This window comes from Macaca nemestrina, chromosome 16, assembly GCF_043159975.1.
Source record: "Macaca nemestrina isolate mMacNem1 chromosome 16, mMacNem.hap1, whole genome shotgun sequence".
In the NCBI taxonomy this organism is placed as follows: domain Eukaryota; kingdom Metazoa; phylum Chordata; class Mammalia; order Primates; family Cercopithecidae; genus Macaca; species Macaca nemestrina.
Window position 1 is genome coordinate 88,764,718 of NC_092140.1, and position 13,014 is coordinate 88,777,731.

General features: G+C 34.9%; 1 protein-coding gene across 4 annotated transcripts in view; it reads left to right on the top strand.

Annotated features, from left to right (window-relative positions):
• Positions 1–450: 450 nt before the first annotated feature.
• LOC105486048 (transient receptor potential cation channel subfamily C member 4) overlaps positions 451–13,014 on the top strand; it is a 225,385-nt gene continuing 212,821 nt past the window's right edge. For 3 of the 4 annotated variants that reach the window (XM_011748736.3, XM_011748735.3, XM_011748738.3), the window contains exon 1: positions 951–1,190. The gene's annotated coding sequence lies outside the window, so the exon portion shown is untranslated. Of the gene's footprint in view, positions 540–950; positions 1,191–13,014 lie in introns of those variants that run through there. The other variant, XM_071081461.1, reaches the window with a different exon arrangement.

The window sequence follows — 13,014 nt, forward strand, 5'->3', positions numbered from 1 at the left end:
CTTATTTTCATATGTGAACACTAAAGAGATTGCACAAGAGATAACCTTTATCTTGAAATCTCACTCTCAGTAAGCTGGTACCAGTAACACACACACACTCGCACACACACACACTACCTGCGGCCGCAGAACCTTGCACCCTTAGGCTGGCTCGCGTCTTAGGGTTTTGGTATATTTGGTGGAAACTTGCTGATTTCCTGTGTCTTTTGGAAACACCAAACTGGGTGGGGGGTGGTTGGAACGCTGTGGCTCATCATTTATTCATTGCGACTGTTTCGATTGTTGACACTAGTGGCAAGCCTCATCCTCCAGCTCTTGCAAGGGAAGTCTGACACCTTGAGGACAGGAGAGGGGGTGCCAGGCGCCCAGAGAAGCGGGAGTGGGAGAAGCTTTGAGAGTTGCAGGGGGCTACTTTCTTGCAGTCGGGCGGCGGGCCGCATGGGTGCTTGTTGACCGGGCTAGGAGCACGGCATTCAAAAGCTAGGTGTCAGAGCGCACTGAAGTCCAACACGCCTGCAGAGACTGCCCTAAGACTGGAGGTGTGTCTGGCTTGCATCCAGGGCCACAGGGTAGATTCTCGCCACCGACCTGGCTGGATGACGGCTGGCTGGTAGTGAGCTCCCCTGCCCACTGGCTGACCTCAAGCAGTTGGCCCCGGTGGGTGGAGGTTATTCGAGGGGGACGAGTTGGGGACGGAGCATCAGCTCCTGCCAGCGCGCGGGTCTCCTCCACCTCCAAGCAGGGTGGTGCGTGGGACGCGCATCTTCCCGGACTATCCCTTTCCAGCGCGGTCTGTGCGGACCCCGAGCAGGGCAGCCGCCAGGGACGGAAGGCGGGGTGCCTTTCTCTGGGCTCATCCGCTATCAGCCGTGGGAACTCTTAACTTTATCCAGAGGGATCGGTGAGGGCGGGGGTGGGAGAGGTTCTCCTCCCCTGGCGCTTACCTCCCCCTCCCGGGCCGCCCCTCCCCCGCCTCCCATGGCTTCGCTTTCAGAGCATCCTCACTCCGCCCAGTTCGGTGCCAGCTGCGTGGGCTCCAGCTTCGTTCCTTTTCCTTGGAATGCTCCAAAACTCGGCAGCGACTAAGGGAATTCCATCGGAATTTGCCGGGCGTGCTCTCACCCCGCACGGCACCCGCGCCGTCCGTCCCCGGATCCCATCACTTCAGCCTGAAGATTGCAACTTTGCAGGTAAAGAGGATGTCGCCTCGGAGCTCCGTTCGCCCGGAGCTACACCTCGCCTTCTTTCTGGGATCTCGGTTAAGTTTCCTAAGCTGCCTGGGAAGCCGGCTCTCTTCTGGGAGGCGGACATCCCTGGGGGGTTACGAGTTCAAAAGGTTCTGGCTGTATGGTTTCTCTTCAAGGCTCAGGAAAAAAAATCTGTGAAGCTTTTGGTGCTTGACTCGGGCTGAGCAGGAGTTTGGGGGTGCTTCTCCGTCTTCCACTGCACTCGGCTTTAAAGCAGGGGAGAGGGCGAGGAGTGAACCCCTGGTGTGACTTATATGGTAAACAAAGGCGCTGTAGCCACGCCGTGGTGCTGGGGAATGTGACCGCTGTTAGCCTTTTATGCATTTGGGGAAAATGGAGATCTCGGGGGCACCTGGGTGCATATAAGTGAGGCCTTAGCTCTCCGGCACTTAAAGTGGGGGCACGAAGGAAGTAAAGTGATCAATATTCTACCGATCGATTACATTCTGCGTCATTTTCATTCTCTGTCAAGAAACAGAAACACTTTTATCCGTGTTGCCCAACCCAGGCTAGTGATTCCTAGTTCGCCTGGCAACCGAGATTCCAATGAAGCCAATGAAGCCCATGACCCGGTTTGCTACTTGGTGAAATCACTGGGATTCACTGCACAACTTGTTGTTCCAGCTGTGAACTCAGCTGCCTTTTGTGACTAGAGACAAGAGTATACTGGAAAGGCATCGAGGGTTTAGGAGAGCTGAGGAAAGGGTTCTCTTATCTTGTCTGTCTGCATTCACTATGGTGTATCCACTATGGTGTATCCCTGTTCACATGGCTTCTTAGGGAGGTCCTTCCCAGTGAAATTCCATAGCTATAAAATGCAGCAAGTTGCTTAAGGAGTAAGCACCAAGCCAAAGGAGTAGGAGGAGACAGAAGGAAGCTTTAGTTGTTTAATTAAAAAAAAAAAAAAAAGACAGACTTGTAAAACTTTTTCAGTTTTAATAAAATACTGCCTCTCAGGGCTCATATAATTTCTGCCTTTCCTTTCATAGTACATAATCACAACATCAAGAATATTACCAATTCTTTAACAAAAAGGTTTACTGGAGGGTATTTTTGGTTTTGGGGGTTTTTTTTGGTAAAACTCTAAATTAGACATTGAGAGTAAGAGTGGGCGGAGATGTTAAAATGTTGAAATCTTCATCATTGTGTTGGGTTTGCTATTTAAAATTACATTTATAACGCCTACTTTTATTCACCTGGACACTATTGTCCATAAAATATCCTCCTTAAATGTTTAAGGGGAAAAAAAAGCAATAAGATCAATTTCAATTTACTTGCTTACTGGTCATTCTGAAAGATATATGAGTTGGACTAGATTTTCATTACTTATAATCTTTAAAATCTTGTAATTGTTATATAATTTATTTTTCTGTTGCATTTATTTCCAAAAGGTCAAGATAAAAATGTATAAATAAGGCCATGACAGAGTTAAAGTTCTATATGAATTTTATAGCTATTTTAGTTATTCAACCAGTAAGAGGCCAAATAACTTTTCATATAAAATAACCTTAATCAATTCATACTTTGTATTAAGAAGAAGTAACAGAAGCAATCATTTTATTCTTTCTCATTAGAGGAAATTTTAATGTCTTATTCTATACACACATTTCAAACTAACTTTCTAACTTACGCTCCATGGAGAACTACAGCCATCTATAGGACTAAAAAGTTACCTGTTTCAACATCCTCATTTAGGAAACCAAATAAATAAATACTAAAAAATAACAACTTATGTCTATAAACTATTACATCATTTTAATTGGTAAGGAATCTGGAAGTTAGATTGGCTATTTTTCAATATTTGGATGGCTGTATCTATCAATACGTTTGTGAACTAGATGTTATTAAAAACTTCACTGTAATAACTAAGCTTAGAAAAATTGCTGTTTCCTAACTGTAGATGAAAGATAGAAATGATGACAATCATTATTTTTAATTTTTCTTTTATGATTTCAAGGTAATAAACATATCTGATCATCTAGTCAAATGCTATCAGCGTACCCTGTGAAAAACATAATTACATTTGTATTGAAATATAATAACCCCCTTTAAGATGCACTGATTTTAACCCCACTGAATTAAAAATACTTTTAAATGTATATTTTTTGAAATAGTCTGTTATATTTTTATACCTGTATGTTTAATTGCCAGGATTATTTATGGCAGCTCAGATAATCAGCATTATATTTAGCAGCTGAAAACTGAAATAATTTCTCTTTTCTGATCTATGCATGGATTGGAAGAAAAATAAAAATATGCACACATTGGTTCAATAGTAAATATTGTAACTATCAGTGCTTGAAGTTAATATAGATATATAAGTAAAGATAGATTTATGAGAAATACTAAGCAGTAGCTAGAACTATAAAATTAGGAACTGACTATTTTATGAAAATATGATGGTTGTATTTTTGAAAATAATGTCAGGTAAAGGGAAAATACAATAAACTATTAAATTTTCATTTTTCCAAAACCATCATTGCCATATAGTTTATGAAATCAAATTCTAATGTGCACTTTGACTTTAGAAATTGGATTGTCTGGACTCATTTGAAACCAGTGTTATTGACCTCTTTAATGCCTATGGAAACCAGACCATGATTATTTGGTTCTCATTAAAAATGAGTTTGAGAGGAGACAGCTCAAAATAAAAACTTTGCCTTTTCACCTAATTATACCCTATACTCCCCCCCCCAAAAAAATATTAAAACTGGTTCGATTCAACCCAAATTTAATTGGGAATTTGTTTCTATCTAGTTATAATGAATAGTTGATTTAGAACTATCTTACTCCTCATGTTTTCTATTTCTAACCCTTCCAGAGGCATTGACACCTCAATATTTTAAGAGATTTGAGAATATTTTGATTGGGAATATAATATGACTGTGTCTTTTTAATCAGCACAAATATAGACCTAATTTTTGAGAACATTAGTATTACCGAAATAACTTTATGATGCAAAAAATACATTTAGGGAAAGACACTGTTTATTTGGGAAACTGAAAATTAAAGGCAAGTGCATTGAAAATGTATTAATTCAAAACCATGTAGTTTCATGAACTATTTAGCAAATTAAGTGATGTATCTAAATGTTTAAAAAATCTAAATGACCCTCCTGAAAGTTGTTTAATTTTAATAGGATAAGAAAAAAATAGTTTCAGAACTTGATCTACTATTGTAACTAAACTGTATGTAATATCCTATTAATATTAATGTATGTTTTATCTGTCTTTTTAGAAATACAGCAGTGTCATAATGACTTCTTGAGAGACACTAGATGACACATGGACACAGTGTTACATATAAAATTAGAGATGTTAATTAAAACATTAATTTAAAACTATGCCTTGATAGCTTTATTTAGCACACTGCATTCTTTTTGAGAAATGACAGTGAAATGAAACGAATCAGATACTCATTAATTATATTCTGTCTGTAGTTTGCTGTTAGATTTTGAAATATGTCGAAAAAGTCACCATGACTTTTTATGTCAAACAAATACTATCAAGAGTTGAAATTTACCTGAAACAGGACCTATTGTGAAAAAAGAAAAGAGAGAAAATGGGCCAATATTTATGAGAATTTAATGTACACTTGGCGCTACGCAAGAAACTTTGAAAAAGAAAGCTATTTTTCATTGTTATCTTAACATCTACCTTGAAACTGAAGTATTATCACATTTTAACAATCCGAGAAAGATGAAATTTATGAAAATCACAAAACTGCTTTGTGGGAAGGCAGGATTTGAAGTATATCAAATCCCTTCACTATCAGGTGAGAGTACATCTACCTGAGAGTAAAGTCTACACTCTTTTTACTTAATTCCTGTGGTTTCTAAGATACAATCAATAATCTTTTAATAAGTTTCATAAATTCATTTTTTTCGGTTATTTATTTCTTGAATTTTAAAAATATAGCATCGGAACATAAACAACTGTCCCCATAATGGGGATTGAATTTGAAACAGTAGTCTGTTAAAATTCTATCAGTTTTGAAGCAGAGCAAGAGGTAAGCTACTTGTCTTAAGCAGGATGATCTCAAAATGACTTCCTTTCTTATTCTTAAATATACATCTAGTACATGTAAAAAGAAAAAAAAGTTTGTTTTTATGAACAAAGTTCAAGATTATATTTTTTTAGAACTATTCATGAGCTTATAATTTATAAACAAAAAGTTATCATTCCAAACTTTTGAACATTTGTAAGCTGGTAATAAAATGTCTTTATTAAAAAAAGGTCATGCTAAGACATGTTAGGTTTATACTACATCTTATCAATGTTATGTAAAATTTCTAGACAAGTGTATTTGTTTTAGTTTTACCTGAAATTTTAATTTTCTAATTATTGTAGTGTCCCTTGGTATTTGAGAGGAGCTCTCATTCATGCATCCCAAAAGACGTCGATTAGCTGGTGCCAAATCTTAACAAATTTGTCATGATACTTACTAAGCATATATATGCATTTGCGCTGACAGGATTGTGTCCAAAACCTATTGACATTGAGGTTGAAGGAATAATTTCTTTACAAAATGTAATACCATTACAAAAATTATCACTTAAATATTATCCATTCAGTAGATATTTGTTGAATATTACTAAATGAATAATTGAATCAACAGATGAAAGGCACATGCATACGCTTTTCATTTATGTTACATTTTCTGGCAAAGTTCCCTCTGTCTAGAATAACTTCTACCTTTTTGTTTCTGTAAAAATGTTCTTCAGACACTAAAGCCTGGTTAGTGCCTAGTTAAATCCAGTATGACCGTCTCCTTTAAAGTTTCCTTCATTTCTCCAGATGTCCCAGGTATAAATACAAGCAAACAGCTTGCTATATTCTGTCTTGCAGGTTGGTAGAGGTCTGTCTCCTCTACCAACAGTAAACTTTTTTAAGGAAACCAGAGGATTTTCAAAACTGTGTGAGTTTGTAACTGAATTAGAGTGCCATAAATACTATGCTTCATAATTGACATAATTAATGTATTTATACTTTTATAATATTGTACTTGGCTAAATTTTTAGCATATATTTATATAATGATGCCAGTCGTGATAATGTCGCACTTATACAATATAATGAGTACCATATTATTTCTTATGTTACAAAAATAATTTACTCACCATTATTCAATAAACTTAACTTTCGGTCAACTACTCACTCTATAACGCTCATTTTTATAGGATTTATATAACCAGTTATTAATGTGTTTCAGTTTAAGTGGTACCGTGCCAGAATTCTTAAAGAAGGGCTTTTGTTCCATTACACTATGAGAGGAGTAGTTAGAGTTGAAAGAGGACAGATACAAGTATTTCTCAGGAATGCTGACTGAACTAAAGAAAGCCAGAGACTTCTTTGGAGTGAGGATATTTGGAAAGTAAGTTGAGAATGCATTTCAAAGACTTGACAGTACATGATGTCCCATTGTGTGTGGCATGAGGGATTTTTAAAAAAATTTTTTCATTCTACTTCATTGACAATAGAGTTTTTACAAATCAAGATTATGAAAAGTGTTCAGATACTCTGCTATATTTTTAACGCATTTCATCTCTAAATGATAGTGGAGAAATAACACAATTTGCATACCAGGATCATAGTTCATAATACATTGTAACTTTTATTTTCACAGAAGTAGTATAATAGCACTGACTACGTGCTTTTTGAATAGATGAGTGAAATAAATGAATGCATAAATGATTGAATTGGTCTGTTATCAGTTGCTATGCTCAACCTCTTTAATTTAATACACTGTTCATTCAAGTAGCTGATCATACACCAATATGGACCCCTAAAAATACAATGGAGGGATGACACAACAGACATAGTGTACATGAAGTGAATAACAGAGAATCTATCATGATTTATGTACAATCATCTTCGCCATTTATGACAGCATGAGTATCTTTTTATGTAAAGATCCCTTTCATTCTAAGGTAGAGTGAAGCTGCACGCCCTGAATCACATTGAGGTCTCACTTTAAATGAATATTCCTTTGTGGTACTTGCAGTTTGACAAGCAGAGTTGGGTCTTCTTTAATTTTATCTAGAGCCCAATATGTACAGGAATATCATTTATATGTGTATACAACATACATATATATGCTTCTGAGTGTGAAACACAAATTATTATTGAATAGTATAGAGTAACCCATAAAGGACCACAGGATTTGTTTGTGAATATATCAGTGTCCCTACAAAATGGTTAGATTTGCAATGAATGACTTGGAAGCAATCTTATCTATAAGTATGTTTCTAAGTAGGCCTCCTAAATCTTTCTATATGATCATACAGTCATACATCAAATATGTCCTGAGAAAGGCATCATTAGGCAATTTCATCATTGCATGAACATCACGGAGTGTACTTACACAAACCTAGATGGCAGAGCTTACTACATACCTAGGCTATATGGAATAGCCTATTTCTCCTAGGCTACAAACCTGTGTAGCATGCTACTGTAGTGAATACTGTGGGCAATTGTAAATATACAATGGTAGATATTTGTGTATTTAAACATAGAAAAAGTACAGTAGAAATGCAGTGTTATAATCTTAAGGGCCCACCATCATATACACAGTTCTTTGTTCACCAAAATGTTGTTATTTGATGCATGACTGTGCATTTCTCTGTCTACACACATGCACACATACACACACAGAAGCACACACTTTACTGAGGCCTTAACAGTCACTCTGCTGGATGCTGAGGATACAGAGACGAATAAGACATATTTTCCTTTTTCTTTAATATTTTAAGAAAAGTTTGTTTATAAGCCTCTTGTCATACTCCAGCATTCTATATTATCTAAAACATATTTGGCAACCTTATTTTCTCTTGATCCTTTCCCATAACAACTGTGAACTCACTAAATAAATAACATAAATTATATTACAATGAGTAGAGTCCATACTTGACATTTAAAAGATAAAACAGAACAAAACAAAAACTTTGGATCATGGTGGAATAAATCTAAATACATCCTTTTTGCCACTAATTATTGTTTTCTATAAGAGTAGGACTTAAGTTTTTTGACTGTAAATCCGTTGTTAAATTTAAATAGCATTATTGACACTATTAAAAACAGTGTTTTCCTTTTATACATAGATATTACCAAATTACCATTCACAGGCTATGTATTTTAAGAGGTAAGTTGTTTTCCAAAGTCTGGTTGGATTTTTGGTGTTACCCTAGGACATGTTGCCCTATCCCACATGGAACCAATGAAGCAAACCTTTTGTAGTGAGGGATATAATGACCTGGATTCTCACCACCCTACCCCTTTCTCTTGAGACAGTAGAGACCTTGGCTTAAGAGATTCTATAAGGTCAGATCAATTTTAGAGAAATCTAGGAGTTCTCAGGGCCCCTTGTTAGTATTTTCTCATGGGCTCCTCTGTCTACTGCTAAGTCTATTGAAAACCTAGAAATAGACTACCTTTCTCATGGCCTTTAATCTTGAAAACAAAAAAGGGACTAGACTAGATACAATCATCTTTTTTACAAAAATCATTATTGGAACCTGCATTCCTAGGACTACCAACAGTGCCAGAATTTTTTCCTTTCTGAGGGTTATCATGCAAAATAATTAGAGTGCCTACGTCTAAGCATCTGAGAGCCTCTAAAATAAAGGAGAAAGAACATTTAAAGATATGTCCCTCTGCATGTGCTGTATAAAAAGAGATGTTGGCATCAGGGAAAGTGTTATTTGCTTATCTGGTTCATTTTAACCTCACAGCTTAACATTTTGATTTGTAATGTGCAAGCTACTTGGAGCTGAACTGCACATTTTCATTTAGCACTCCAGCACGTTCTTGGAACAAAGTGAACCAGTAAATGATTTTGCCCTTTTGTGAATAAAAGAAGCTTTAATAAATAACATTTCATTATAGTAGTGTTTATGATAAATATTTTTCCATCAAATAAAAATGTCAACAATTTTAACCTGAAGAATAAGAACTGCTTTGCATTCTATTGTATTTAGCAATGAACCACTAAAACCAGAACTTAAAGCAGAACTTGCTTAAGCATATTTTTTACCAGTTAGTGCACTGCTGTAATTGAAATATGGTACATAATTAAATAGTGGAAATTACCTTTTTAAAGATTAATAATTAATGGCAATAATTATTGCCAACATCAAATACAGAAGATCTGTTTTTAAATTGTAACATTTTAGCCTTTGATTTTTTAAAAATGTAAATATCTACAAAATGAATATACAACCCAGTTGAGAAAAAGTAAACAAACTGAGCACTGCACTTGGAATGATCAATTTTTGAATAACCTAGTATAGCTGAAGCATATAACCTAATTAATTTCAGTGTATCTAAATGAAGTTTTTTAAAAAGATAATCTACTTTCTTATAATGCTTCTGGTTTTGAGAGTCAAAATGAGATCTTTTCATCTTTGATATATAAAAGGATTATTGTCAAATATTTAATGTGATCAATGAGACTCTCTACTCATAAAACACACTGGAATTCAACTGATTTTAGAAGGGTTTCAGCGTCTGCCTGAAATTTATCTGGATTATTTTAAATATAATGAAATAGATATATAAGTAAACCGAAGACAGTGACTGCTCAAAGGGTTTCACATACCCTTTGTTTCTTCAATACTATACTCTGCTAGCACTCCATCAGTCCTACAAATGGAAATTTTCAATTGTCTAATTGGACCTGGGACTAAGGCTACTCCCTCATGGATTGGAGGCTTATGACAGAGGAACTGCCGTATATGAATTCACATTCCCTGCTGCCTCAGCCATAGCAGGGTGCTTCCATATGTAGGTGGTGCATATGGTGAACATGCATATTTATGAACATTTATAAAATTGTGGTAAGATCATGTTTTCATGGTGAAACGAAATTACAACCTTGATTAAATTATGCCTTCTGATGAAATCCCATTACTGTTTTCTTTCTTCTCCATAGGTTGGACATAGACATTTCTTCCTAGTCTATTTAAGAAAATTTTATATGAAGAAAGGCTTAAACAAAAATATTTAAAGAAAGGAGATTTCAGGTTATTACATTGTCCCTTTGTGTACAGGAAAAGGCACATTGAATTTAGTCTATTGTGCTTCAGAAAAATGATCTATTATTCTCTCTAGGGCATTATGAAGTTAATATCATTACATGGTTGGTGGTGGGGTTGAATGTTTTACACCAAAATGAGTGCCCAATATGATCCTAAGGAAAAATATTAAAAATAGTCACCATACAAATATTTTCAAATGTCCTGTCTAAAATAGCAAAATACTTGATATATTACTGATGTTGTTAATCATAGTTAATAGTTCATTTTATAAACAGTTTAACATTTTAATTTTAATTCATGCAATAAATACTTTCAGTTCATTTTTCTAAACTCTTAGCAGCATGGTATTTTGAAAGTGTTTGCTAGTTGCCAGAAATATAAGTGTAAGACAAAACAATGCAAAATATTTATCCGTATGTTTGATGAGCTATTTTTGTCTTTACTTCTTACCCTAAAATAAGTTAAAATAAATTGGAGGATGGTATGTTTATCTTTTAAAATATATAATTTCTATGTACCAACACATGTGCATGGGGGCAGGGGTGGGGAGCCTGAGCTGGATAGATGATTTTTTATTTTTCCAGAAATAATGATTAGTATGTTTCATTTTCTATTTTAGCTTTTTTTTATAATTACAGATATCATATGTTTTTAGATGACATCTATTCCTTCTAGTACCAACATGTATCTTGACAGATCAAGATTCTCTTTAGTATACGTTTCAGTGTATATTGACAATGAATTTTTTATTTTTGTGGGATTGAAATGTTTTTGTTTTAACCTCACTTTTAAAGTTTCTTTCATTAGCTAGAGTATTCTAGGTTGAAAATTCATTTTATTTCAGTACTTTCAAAATGCTGTTAAATTGACTTTCAACTTCCACCATTTCTGTGGAGAAGTCAGCTGTGAGTCTGATGATGCTCTTTGAGGTTAATGTGTGTTTTCTTTTTCTTGTTTTTATGTTTTCTCTTACTTTTTTATTATCAGCAGTCACCCAATTATGTGTCTAGATAGTGTCCTTTTATTTCTACTGTTTGACATTTGGACCATTTTTAAAGCATGGCTTCCTGTCTTTCATTACTTTTAGAAAAATTTTAGTCACTATCTCTTTAGATATAGCTTTGACCTTCATTTTTTCCCTTCTTAAGACCTCCAAATAAAGATGTATATAGCTTTTTACACTATGTCGTGTTGTAGTAAACTTTACTTTTTCTTTTAATGCTTTTTCCATTTATTTTTGTCCTCTGGGTTGTAATCTGTATATTTTATTTACAGCTCTCTCTTCCCATTTATGAATCGTCTTTTTTTCACCATGTCCTATCTGTAGTTAAACTGATTTATTTATGCATTTTGCATACTTTTTTATTTTTAATTTTTTGGGTACATAGTAGGTTTATGTATTTATGGGGTACATGAGATATTTTGATGCAGGAATGCAGTCAGTAATAATCACACCATGGAAAATGGAGTATCTGTTCACTTGACCATTTATCTTTTATGTTACAAATCATCCATTTATGCCCTTTTAGTTATTTTTAAATGTAAAATTAAATTAGTTTGACTTTAGTCACCCTGTTGTGATATCAAATACTACATATTATTTATTCTTTCAAACTATTTTTTGTGCTCATTGTCCGCACTCCCTCTCAACCACCACTACCCACACCAGCCTCTGGTAACCATCCTTCTACTCTTTATCTCCATGTGTTCAATTGTTTTGATTTTTATATCCCACAAATAAGTGAGACGATGAAATTTTGTATCCTGCAAGTTTATTGAATTTGTGTATCAATTCTAATAGTTTTAGGGTGGAATCTTTAGGTACTATGTTGAATAACAGTTATGAAAGTGGGCATCCTTGTCATGTTCCAGATCTTAGTAGAAACACTTTCAATTCTTCCCCATTTCTATGATACTAGATGTCTATTTGTCAAATATTGCTTTTATTATGTGGAGGCATATTGCATCTATATGCAGTTTTTTGAGAGTTTTTATCATGAAGTATGTTGAATTTTATCAAATACTTTTTCAGAATCAATTGATTATATGTTTTTTACCCTTTAGCATGGTTTAACCCTTTAGTTGATATGATGTATCACACTGATTGATTTGTGTATGTCAAACCATCCTTGCATTGCAGGGATAAATCCAACATGGTCATGATGAATTACCTTTCTAACGTATCATTTAATTCAGTTTGCTCATATTTTGTTGGGGATTTTTGTCTCAATATTCATCAGATATATTGGCCTGCAGTTTTCTTTTTTTAAATGTTTCTTTGTCTGGTCTTGGTATCAGGGTAATACTAGCCTTGTAGAATGAGTTTGGAGGTATTCCCTCTTCCTCAGTTTTTTGGAATAGTCTGAGGAGTATGAGTATTAGTTCTTCTTTAAATGTTTGGTAGAATTCAACAGCGAAGTCATCCAATCCTGGACTTTTTTTTTTTTTTTTTTTTACTGCAAGACTTTATTATTACAGCTTTGATCTCATTACTTATTATTGATATGTTCAGTTTTTGGATTTGTTCATGGTTCAATTTTGGTAGGTTGCATGTGTCCAGAAATTTGTCCATTTCTTCTAGATTTTACAATTTATTGGCATGTAGTTGTTCATAACAGCCACTGATGACCCTTGATATTTCTGCAATCTCAACTGTAATGTCTTCTTTTCCATTTCTAAATGTATTTATTTGGATCTTCTCTGTTAGTCAGGCCAGAGGTTTGTCAGTTTTGTA